The following is a 12035-nucleotide window of genomic DNA, read 5'->3' on the forward strand; positions in this document are numbered from 1 at the left end:
ACAACCTTACTGTGCACAGTGATAAGTGAGGTCAAAGCCATAAAAATCTAATCATTTACCTAGTCGGGTTAAGCATCCAATAATAGCAAAATTAACTTCAAATATATATTAAATTAAAAACTGCTTGACAATCCTTTTACTTCTAGAAGACTTTCTGAATTTGTAAAGCTATAGGATGTCCTACAAAGCTTCGTCCAATTTCTTCTTCTTCTATTCCTTGTGCCTTTATCCCGTGTCAGCACAGTTGTTAATGGATTTCGGATGGTTAGTGGAAAGGGACGTTGAATGCCCTTCCTGTCACCAACCCATTTCCCCACCAGATGGAATATGTGTACCCCAATGGTCTGCATGTAGTCTTATACATGTGAAAGTGGACAAAAATTTTGTTATGTAATTGAGGGGACACTCGGGTACCAGCCTGGTAGTCATCTTTCAGGATTTGGGAAACTGCCTATAAACCACGACCAGGCTGACTGGCACAGTGGCCCTCTCCATTAATCTGCCAAAAGGATTTAATCTAAGCAAGCACACTTCCCGCATCCCAAAAGTAGTGCCGTAACGTGTGGCTCTCTAGGTGGATCGTTAGTGCTGCAATTTCATAAATGTATAACTTCTACATGCACCAAAACAGAAAACTGTTATGGACTGTAACTTATACATAAGACTAGAAAGTTTTTATTTTCAAAAGAACCATCCAGTTTTACAAACACCACAGACATTGAAGAGCACAGAATACTACATAAACTTTTCTTGTTCTTCTTTGCCCATACATGAAACTCTGTGGACCATACAGCAAGTACTTGTCTGCAGCCGTTCGGCCACCGTGTCCATCTTTTTCCTCATGGCTGTCTTTTTGAACTGCACATACAAATAAACTATGCGCAGTCGGCTGATTTGTTTCTCCTACTCATATCTAAAATATCGGGCGTTCGAAATGTTGGAAGGCCGAGTGATTCTACAATTTTCTCCAAAATTCTTGAAGCATTACAAGCTTGTTCACACTGCTGCTTTACCATCTTTCTTTCATCTGCCAGATGCCAAGTGCGGTCTCAAATCCAATGCTCTTTCTGTGTTCCCCTCTGTCATCCCATGTCTCTTCACCACATGTACTGACAAAGTCTTTATATTTTCTTTTAAAAAAACACTGTAATCAAGTAAATATTATGCAACTTATAGGAGATAAGCAGCAGCTACACAATAAAACTGAGGCGGCAGTTTTTTGTTATAATGTACTCGATGAAATTTCGATGATTCCAAAAACATCAGTCATATGAAAAACAACTTGCACCTTTCTCAGGTGACGTCCCGAGAGCCGTGGATCGAGACAGTCAGATAGGTGCAGTATTTCTCAATTTTCAAAAAGGCTTTAACTCGGTATCACGCTTAAGCTTATTATCAAAACTATGAGAGAATGGTGTATCGAGCAACATCTATGACTTGAGTGAGGCCTTTTCAGTAGGAAGGACACAGAAAATTAACTTGGACTTCCCTATACACCAACATCCCTCACGTCTGAGGTCTTGCCACTATTGAACACTACCTTACCCTCCAAACCCACTACCTCATGAGGACACACACCACACTAACTTTATCCTAACACACAACAATTCACCTTTGATGGAAGGATATACACACAAATATGTGGCACAGATGTGGGCATCTGCATGGTATCCTCCTATGCCAGTCCGTTTATCGGCCATCTAGAAGAAACCTTCCTAGCCTCCCAAAATCCAGAACTTCTGGTTTGGTTCAGATTCATTGATGACATCTTCATGCTCTGGGCTTAGGGCCAAGACACCCTCAGCACCCTCTCTCTCACCCCCTTCACCAGGTCCTCCTCAATCCAGTGTGCCACCTTCCTGGACATTGACCTACTCTTCCCTGATGGCTCCACCCACACTTCTGTCCACATTTAACTTACTAACCACTAACAGTACCTGCATTTCAACAACTGCCATCATCACTTACATACCAAAAAATCTCTCTCGTACAATCTGGGCACCCAGGGACAATGTATCTTCATTGACAAGAACTCCATTGCTCAGTATGCCAAGTGCCTCACAGACATGCATTTCTCCCAGATCTAGTTTGCTAACAGATTTCCCATGGCATTTCCCAACACATTCCTCCCACCACTCCCAAGAACCAGCTACATAGGAGTGCCCCTTCTGTCACCCAAAATCACCCCATCTGGAACAACTGAACCATGTCATTCATTATGGCTTTGTTTATCTATCATCGTGCCCTGAAATGAGGGACATCCAACCCAAGATACTTCCCACCCCTCATAAAGTGGTGTTCCGTCACCGACACACAACATCCTAGTCCATCCCTGTGCCACTCCCAATCCCAACCCCTTGCCACAGGGATCAATCCCTGTAGAATAACCAGGTGCAAAACATATTCTTTCTATTTGATTCTTTTCACAGGCTTTTCCTACCCATCAGAGTCCGGGCCCCTGTGAAAGCAGCCATGTCATATACTAGCTCTGCTACAATCATTGCACAGCTTTTTATATTGGTATGACTACCAATCAGCTGACCACCAGTATGAATGGTCACTGCCCAACTGTGACCAAGATCAAGGTAGACTACCCTATGGCAGGAAATGCAACTGAACATCTAGATCCACCCCTCCACCACCATCTTTTCTGAACTGCACAGGTGGGAGTTATCCTTACAACACATTCACCACAGCCAAATTATCCTGACCTCAACCTACAACTAACCTACTTTCTCCACACCCTCCTCCTCTGTCTTTTTCACGTCTCCTCACACTCACTGTGTGCCACCACTGCTAGCACACCCACCCATCTTCACTGCTTCCCTGCTCCTCACCTTTTCCAAATCGACATCCTCCAGCCCCCCCCCCCCCCCCCCCCCCGCCCTTCTACTCCACTGCCTCCCAACACTGCACGTGGCAGTCTTGTCATGCTGCCAGACAACACTGTACCCTGCTATCCCAACCTGTTCCCTGTCCCACTGCTAACAGATTTCCCATGGCATTTCCCAACACATTCCTCCCACCAATCTCAAGAACCAGCTACAAAGGCGTGCCCCTTCTGTCACCCAAAATCACCCCATCTGGAACAACTGAACCACTTTTCACAGGCTTTTCCTACCCCATCAGAGTCTGCTGCTTTCATTCAGTGTGGCTGTCACATTCTGGCCAAAGCTGTTGGAGATAGTGGCCATGTGTGTGTGTGTGTGTGTGTGTGTGTGTGTGTGTGTGTGTAATTGAGACACACTTGCAGGAATTTGTTCTGGAAGCTACAGGTTTTTAAAATGACATCTTTGTATATTTTCATCATGACCACAAAAGAGGGTTTGGATAGTAACCAGCCAGACTTTCCCCTTGTGCAGAAAGGAGACAGTTACTCAGACATGGAAGTTTTCAGTGCTCTACCTACAGACATCAAAAGTGCTGCTCTTAAAACACCCAAATTAAAGGACAAATTGAAAGGATATCTTTTGTAAAATTCATTCTACTTGATGAATTTCTAGCGTAAATAAGTATGCACTGTTAAGTTTTATTGTATAATTGAGATGGCCCACTACCGCAAGCATAAATATAAATTATTTTTAGTAATGAAAGATATATTTACTTTCAAGTATTAAGATATTAGTATGAATTTCTTATAGTGTATGCCAAAATACTAATATGATGTCTTGTTGGATTATGTACCTTATTTATTTTCATGTATTACAATGTAACTTTAGTTGATATGAGTACCGTGATGAATCTACCATACTGAAACCTACTGTATCTGTTACCGCAAATTTTATATTAAAAAAAAATCACGATTGTAAATATTGTAATAATGTGGACAGTAATGATGTTGGGGGCATGGACTCACAAAAAATAAAATATCTCTTTGGTCTTCCTCCACCTCTGTTCTCTCCCAGTCATAAACTGCTCCTTCACTTCACCATGCACCACATGCAACTTCCCCTGCCTGCTGCGGGACAGCCTCACACATACCATCTTCCTATCCTGCCCTGCCCTCCATCCATGCCACCCACTGGATTGCAGTACCAGGACAATGTGCAGAGCACAAAAAAGACAAATATTGAATATGTTCCTCTTTAAAAGACTGATAGGAAAGTGGGGAACCAACTGTCTTTCCTCACCATAAATTTTGGCATGTATACATATATGCACTCTTTCAACAAATAACTTTCTAAATCCTTTAAACCAATCCCTCTTAGTAGTTAAGGCTACATACTCAGCATCTCCCTCATATTGCCACTATCTACGTAATTGTATGTACCTCTCCCACTTTCTCCTTTTTCTCTCTTCATCCCTTTCTCTCACTCTTCCTTACCACTCTCTCCCCTGCCACTTTCACTGCCTCTCTGTCTGTCTCTCCCCCCCCCCCCCCCCCCCCCCATTGCCACTGTCTCTCTCTTTCTCACTTACAGTCTGCTGTCTTTCTCTTCGATCACCGTTACCTCCTCTACACACCACCCCCTTGGATATGTTTTGCTCAGGGTTTTGACCCCTAGAATGGGAAAGTAACATGTGGTACAGGAGATGGGAGAAATATCCATATTTTTTCACTTTAATGTTCCCTGGTCCGGTGGGGTCCAGATCCCTGAAGCCTCTCTTTTACTCCCACTGTTACAATCTCCACCACCGAGCGAGGTGGTGCAGTGGCTAGCACTCTGGACTCACATTCGGGAGGACGATGGTTCAATCCCACGTCTGGCCATCCTGAGTTAGGTTTTCCGTGATTTCCCTAAATTGCTGCAGGCAAATGTCGGCATGGTTCCTTTGAAAGGGCACGACCGACTTCCTTCCTCGTCCTTCCCTAATCCGATGAGCTCGCTGTCTGGTCTGCTCCCCAAAGCAACCCAGCCCAACCCAACCCAACCCAACTGTCTCCACCCATCCCTCTTTCTCTTTTACTACCATTGTCTTTCACTGAATACCACAATCTCATTTCTCTTTGGTTCATACTGCTATTGTCTTCATCCATATCCCTTTCTCTTTCACTGCCACTTTCTCTCTACCGTCATCATTGTCTCCTCTCTCTTTCACTCCTACTGCTACTCTCTTTTAGCATAAAAAAGCATGAACATGTTTGCTTGCAAATCCTTTAGTGAGTAAAGTGGAATGAGCATGGAGGCAGCTGGTTACCCACTTTTCTGTCACTGTCTTTTACAGAGGAACATATTGGCCTTTGTTCAGCTGATTCCCGTCTTTTCTCTGTTACAGCAGAGTGTGCTGCTTCTATAAAACAAATTCTGTAGGCCAGTAAAGTTTTGACAGGTTATTTACGTAATTTGACGCATATACAGACTTTGACACATATAAACTACAAATAAGTGTACATAATACAGGGTTATCACTTTGAACCTCTGAATCTGGTAACTGAATATGTTTCTAAATTCCCCTGGGATCGTAAGCTTAAGAACATATGGTAAAAATTTTGAACAATTTGCCGTGAATATAAATTGCAGAAGTGACATTCCCACAACTGGTACTTTTGGTACCCAAAAGTAAGGGATTTTTGCATTTTCTTAGAAACCAGCCTTGAAGAAATGGTGCTTTTATAAGCTGCTAAAGGCCCACCCTAGACCACACCTAATGCAAAAGAACCAACTGATTTTCTCAATTTGTCTGTACTGGAGGAAGTGTGTAATGCTTAAAATTTGTCCCTGTACTGTAGGATAATTACAGTATGTCCATTCGTCTGATAGGTATACAATGGTCACTGCGCCAAAAGCTACCCGAAACAGCTAACCATTTATCTCTGCAATCCACGGAACCCAAGATACAACCACCTGAAAAATTGCATTTTTTGAATGTATTGGCACTATGCACTGTCGTGCACAAACTGATCAGGTTTTGCAAGGCCGTCAAGAATGCAAGTCTTCATGGATGTGTAATGCATACATCTACATCTGCACTCTTTGAACAACTGTAAAGTGCATGGCAGAGACAAAGGAGTCATACAACAGTGAACGGTCACTAGTGCTAATTGTGCTTAAGCCATCAAAATTTAATTGAGTACACTACTTTGAAAATAAACTGCTGGTTCCTCAGTTTTACTACAAAGCTGCTGTCCATCTGCTATTACTAGCTTAATACTTACTTAATTACAACAGTATTTTTCAAAAATAACATTTTTTATATTTATAAACAAACACATGATTTTTATAGTACATTATTACTAATCATACAGCTTTATAGAAAACACTGTTACTTGCCATGTTGCTAACACAACTTTGCACTTCCTGTATCTAGATAGTCAAATAATTTGTAGGAACAGTGAATAAAAAGGTATGATTCTAATTTTATTTTGATCGGTCAGGATTCCCAGATTCTAGCTGTATGTTGGACAGGAGCTTGCTGAATATCTTACCACCAGAATACACAACTCCATTCTGAATTCTGGCCAAGAAGGCCAAGTCTACTTCAAAATTATTTTGTGTCTTGTGACTGTCTACATCACTTATATTACCAGCAATAAAAACAGTTGATTAGTAAATCCAGTGGGAAGTTTGTGGAAGGATTCCAAGACCATTAAAAAGGCATCTGCAAGACATAAGGTTATCTGCTTTACACAATATTCTTTTTGCTCACCTCTGCCGAATAAACACTTTACTTACTTTAGGTGTACTGTCCCAAAAGATAATTCCATAAGACAACAGCGAATGGAAATATTAAAAATAAGCCAACACACCTGTCTTTGGGTAAACACAGTGAGAGGTGCTGCTAAGGGGATAACATGCTGACCTAAGCTTTTTGATTTCTTTTCCACGTGTTAGATCCATTTTAACCGCACCACAAGGAATTTTACATACATTATCTCATTCAGAATATGACACTTAACATTTACTTTTAGTGTCTAAAGGTCATTGCCACTTGTTAGAAATTGCTTAATATAGGTCTTTGTGATGTTAAGAATTAAACTGTTAGCTGTGTATCACTTGTAGGCCTCTTCAACTAACATCTGAGCTGTGCCTGCTGGGAGTATAGTGTCATATGGCTCAGCAACATTTTCAGCCACAATTATACGCTTGCCAATTGAGTGCCTCATGTACTAAACTAAACTCCGCCCAAATAGGCCCGATGGTACCAACAGGCCACTGTGTCATCCTCAGCACACAGGCGTCACTGGATGCAGATACGGAGGGGCATGTGGTCAGCACACTGCTCTCCCAATCATATGTCAGTTTACGAGACTGGAGCCACTACTTCTCAATCGAGTCACTCCTCAGTTTGCCTCACAAGGGCTGAGTGCACCCTGTTTGCCCACAACGCTCGGCAGACTTTTCTGGAGACTAGAAATCTACTCTGTAGGAATCAGCATGGGTTTAGAAAAAGACGGTCACGTGAAACCCAGCTCGCGCTATTCGTCCACGAGAGGGCCATAGACACGGGTTCACAGGTAGATGCCGTGTTTCTTGACTTACGCAAAGGCGTTCGATACAGTTCCCCACAGTCGCTTAATGAACAAAGTAAGAGCATATGGACTACCAGACCAATTGTGTGATTGGATTGAGGAGTTCCTAGATAACAGGACGCAGCATGTCATTCTCAATGGAGAGAAGTCCTCCGAAGTAAGAGTGATTTCAGGTGTGCCGCAGGGGAGTGTCATAGGACCGTTGCTATTCACAATATACATAAATGACCTGGTGGATGACATCGGAAGTTCACTGAGGCTTTTTGCAGATGATGCTGTGGTGTATCGAGAGGTTGTAACAATGGAAAATTGTACTGAAATGCAGGAGGATCTGCAGCGAATTGACGCATGGTGCAGGGAATGGCAATTGAATCTCAATGTAGACAAGTGTAATGTGCTGCGAATACACAGAAAGATAGATCCTTTATCATTGAGCTACAAAATAGCAGGTCAGCAACTGGAAGCAGTTAATACCATAAATTATCTGTTTTTTTTTTTTTTTGTGTGGTTTTAGGGCGCACAACTTCAATGGTCATTAGCGCCCTGACTACTCTAAGAATGCACCACGAGGCACAAGTTGACAACAACAACTAAAAGGGAAAAACACGATAAAAGACAGACTGACAGGCATAGGATTAAAAAACAACATCATCAAATGTCCTTAGCGAGGTTTGTCAAATTGATAAAACGAAGAACACGAGCAGCTGCTCGTGGGTCATCCGCTAAAATGGCATCGAAAGTATTTGGCAGGTTAAGATCGAGGCGCAGTGTGTTAAGATCTGGACAGGACATTAAAATGTGTCTAACCGTCAGCAAGTGCCCACATGGGCAGAACGGCGCCGGCGCAGCAGATGGCGATGGCTGAACCGGCAGTGTCAAATTCTTAACCGGGCTAAAACGACCTCCTCCCGCCGAGAAGGGCGTGAGGACGACGTCCAAGCCACGGGAAGAGGTTTTAAGGCCCGAAGCTTGTTGTCGGTAAGTGCAGCCCAATCGGCATGCCACAGCGATAAGATGCGCCGACAAATGACCCCGCTAAAATCGGACGAAGGGACACAACAAGAAGCTGTCCGAGGCTGGAGGACCGCAGCCTTGGCCGCGGCATCTGCAGCTTCGTTCCCAGGGATACCGACATGGCCAGGAACCCACATAAAGCTAACCGGAGAACCGACGTCCATCAGCTGCTGAAGAGAGCGTTGGATCCGGTGTACGAAAGGGTGAACCGGGTACGGATCACTGAGGCTCTGGATGGCGCTCAGGGAATCTGAGCAGATGACATAAGCAGAATGTCGGTGGCGGCAGATGTAAAGAACAGCCTGGTAGAGGGCAAAGAGCTCAGCTGTGAAGACCGAACAATGGCCATGGAGCCAGTATTTGAAACTTTGTGCCCCGACAATAAAGGAACACCCGACCCCGTCATTGGTCTTAGAGCCATCTGTATAAATGAAAGTCATGTTGATGAACTTCGAACGAAGTTCCAAAAAACGGGAGTGGTAGACCGAACCGGGGGTGACCTCTTTTGGGAGCGAGCTGAGGTCAAGGTGAACGCGGACCTGAGCCTGGAGCCAAGGTGGCGTGCGGCTCTCGCCCACTCGAAAGGTTGCAGGGAGTGAAAAATTAAGGTGTTGAAGGAGGCGACGAAAGCGAACTCCAGGGGGTAGCAGGGCAGAGACATACAACCCGTATTGACGGTCAAGAGAGTCATCAAAAAAGGAACGATAAGACGGATGGTCGGGCATTGACAGTAGCCGACAGGCATACCGACAAAGCAGTATATTGCGCCGGTAGGTGAGTGGCAATTCGCTAGCGTCAGCATGAAGACTCTCTACGGGACTGGTATAAAATGCTCCGATCGCAAGTCGTAAACCCCGATGTTGTATGGAGTTGAGGCGGCGTAAGATGGATGGCCGTGCAGGGGAGTATACGAAGCTCCCTTAATCCAGCTTGGAGCGGACGATCGACCGATATAGACGAAGTAGGACGGTTCGATCCGCACCCCACGACATACCACTGAGAACACGGAGGACATTTAAAGAACAGGTACAACGGGCGGCCAAATATGACACATGTGGAGACCAGCTAAGTTTCCTGTCAAAGGTAAGGCCTAAAAATTTGGTTGTCTCCACGATTGGGAGAGCAACGGGACCGAGTCGTAAGGACGGTGGGAGAAACTCTTTGTAGTGCCAGAAGTTAATACAGACCGTCTTCTCGGCAGAAAACCGGAAGCCATTGGCGACACTCCAGGAGTAAAGACGGTCAAGAGAACGCTGAAGACAGCGCTCCAGGACACGTGTATACTGCGCGCTGCAATAGATGGTAAAATCGTCCACGAAAAGGGAGCCTGATACATCAGCTGGGAGGCAATCCATTATTGGATTGATCGCGATGGCGAAGAGAGCGACGCTCAAAACTGAGCCCTGTGGCACCCCATTCTCCTGGCGAAAGGTGTCGGACAGGACAGAACCCACACGTACCCTGAACTGTCGATCCATTAAAAAGGAACGAATAAAAAGAGGGAGGCGACCGCGAAGGCCCCATGTATGCATGGTGCGGAGAATGCCCGCCCTCCAACAGGTGTCGTAAGCCTTCTCCAAATCAAAGAACACAGCCGCGGTCGGGCGCTTCCGCAAGAAGTTATTCATAATGAAGGTCGACAACGTAACCAGATGGTCAACAGCAGAGCGGCGCCTACGAAATCCACATTGTACATTGGTAAGTAGGCGTCGAGGCTCGAGCAGCCAAACCAATCGAGAGTTAACCATTCGCTCCATCACTTTACAGACACAGCTGGTAAGCGAGATAGGTCGATAACTGGAAGGCAAGTGCTTGTCCTTCCCCGGCTTAGGAATCGGGACAACAATAGACTCGCGCCAGCATGCGGGAACATGTCCCTCAATCCAGATGCGATTGTATGTACGAAGAAGAAAACCTTTACCCGCAGGAGAAAGGTTCTTCAGCATCTGAATATGAATAGAATCAGGCCCTGGAGCGGAGGACCGTGATCGGCCAAGTGCGTTTTCGAGTTCCCGCATGGTGAATGGGGCATTATAACTTTCACAATTCGAGGAGCGGAAGTTAGGTGGCCTAGCCTCCTCTGCCTGTTTGCGGGGGAGGAAGGCAGGGTGGTAATGAGCGGAGCTCGAAACCTCTGCGAAAAAGCGGCCGAAGGCATTGGAGACAGCCTCAGGGGCCACAAGGACGTCATTCGCGACCTTCAAGCCAGAAACTGGTGAGTGGACCTTAGTGCCAGATAGCCGGCGCAGGCTACCCCAGACAACAGAAGAAGGAGTAAAACTGTTGAAGGTGCTTGTGAAAGCAGCCCAGCTGGCTTTCTTGCTGTCTTTGATAATACGACGACACTGAGCACATAATCGTTTATAATTGATACAATTCGCCACTGTAGGGTGGCGTTTAAATGTGCGTAAAGCACGTCGACGAGCACGTAAAGCGTCTCTACATGCTGCGGTCCACCAGGGGACCGGTACGCGACGTGGAGAAGAAGGAGGGTGAGGGATGGAATATTCAGCAGCAGCGAGAATGACTTCCGTGAGGTGTGCGACCTGACGATCGCAGCTTGGGAAGGTTTGATCCTGAAAGGTCGCCCTGGAAGAGGAGAGCCCCCAGTCTGCCTTGGAGATGGTCCAACTAGAGGAGCACGGAGAGGGGGTATGCTGCAGGAGATGGATAACACACGGGAAGTGGTCGCTCGAATATGTATCCGAAAGGGCATACCAGTCAAACCGGCATGCAAGTTGGGGAGTACATATAGAGAGGTCTAAATGGGAATAGGTGTGAGATGTGTCCGAAAGAAAAGTAGGGGCGCCAGTATTGAGGCAGACAAGATTGAGCTGGTTGAAAAGGTCTGCTAACAAGGAGCCCCTCGGGCAGGATGCTGGAGAGCCCCAAAGGGGATGGTGGGCATTGAAGTCTCCAGTTAACAAAAATGGTGCAGGTAGCTGAGCAATAAGTTGCATCATGTCTGCCCTGGTAACGGCAGATGACGATGGAGTGTAAACGGTACAAAAGGAAAACGTAAAAGTGGGGAGAGTAATGCGGATGGCAACTGCCTGCAGGCCGGTGTGCAACGTGATGGGATCGTAGTAAATATCATCCCGGACCAGCAACATAACCCCTCCATGAGCTGGGATACCTACCACAAGGGGTAGGTCAAAACGCACAGAGGTGTAGTGTGCCAAGGCAATTTGATCGCATGGGCGTAGCCTCGTTTCCTGGAGGGCTACGACGAGCGGACGGTGCAAGCGGAGCAGCAACTTCAAGTCCTCTTGGTTGGAGCGAATGCTGCGAATATTCCAGTGAATAAGTGCCATCGTAAGAAAAGGAAGATGAGAGAAGGGGTCACCTCGAAGGCCGCTTAGGGCCTGGCTTCGAGCAAGCACTGCCGCCGCTATCAGTAGGCGGACAGTCATCGTCCATTGGGTCTATAGGGTCATCGGCCATCTCGGGAGGATGGCCGGGAGGGGGAGCTTCCTCCGCCGGTGAACGGCCAGATGTACGGCTACCAGCGGTGCGGCCAGGCGAAACGGATGACGGCCTGGGGCGGCAACCGCTGGGTGGCGCAGGGGAAGAAATGCGCCGTGGCGGAGAAGGAGAACTGTGCTTCCTA

This window comes from Schistocerca cancellata, chromosome 10 (genome assembly GCF_023864275.1).
Source record: "Schistocerca cancellata isolate TAMUIC-IGC-003103 chromosome 10, iqSchCanc2.1, whole genome shotgun sequence".
Taxonomy (NCBI): domain Eukaryota; kingdom Metazoa; phylum Arthropoda; class Insecta; order Orthoptera; family Acrididae; genus Schistocerca; species Schistocerca cancellata.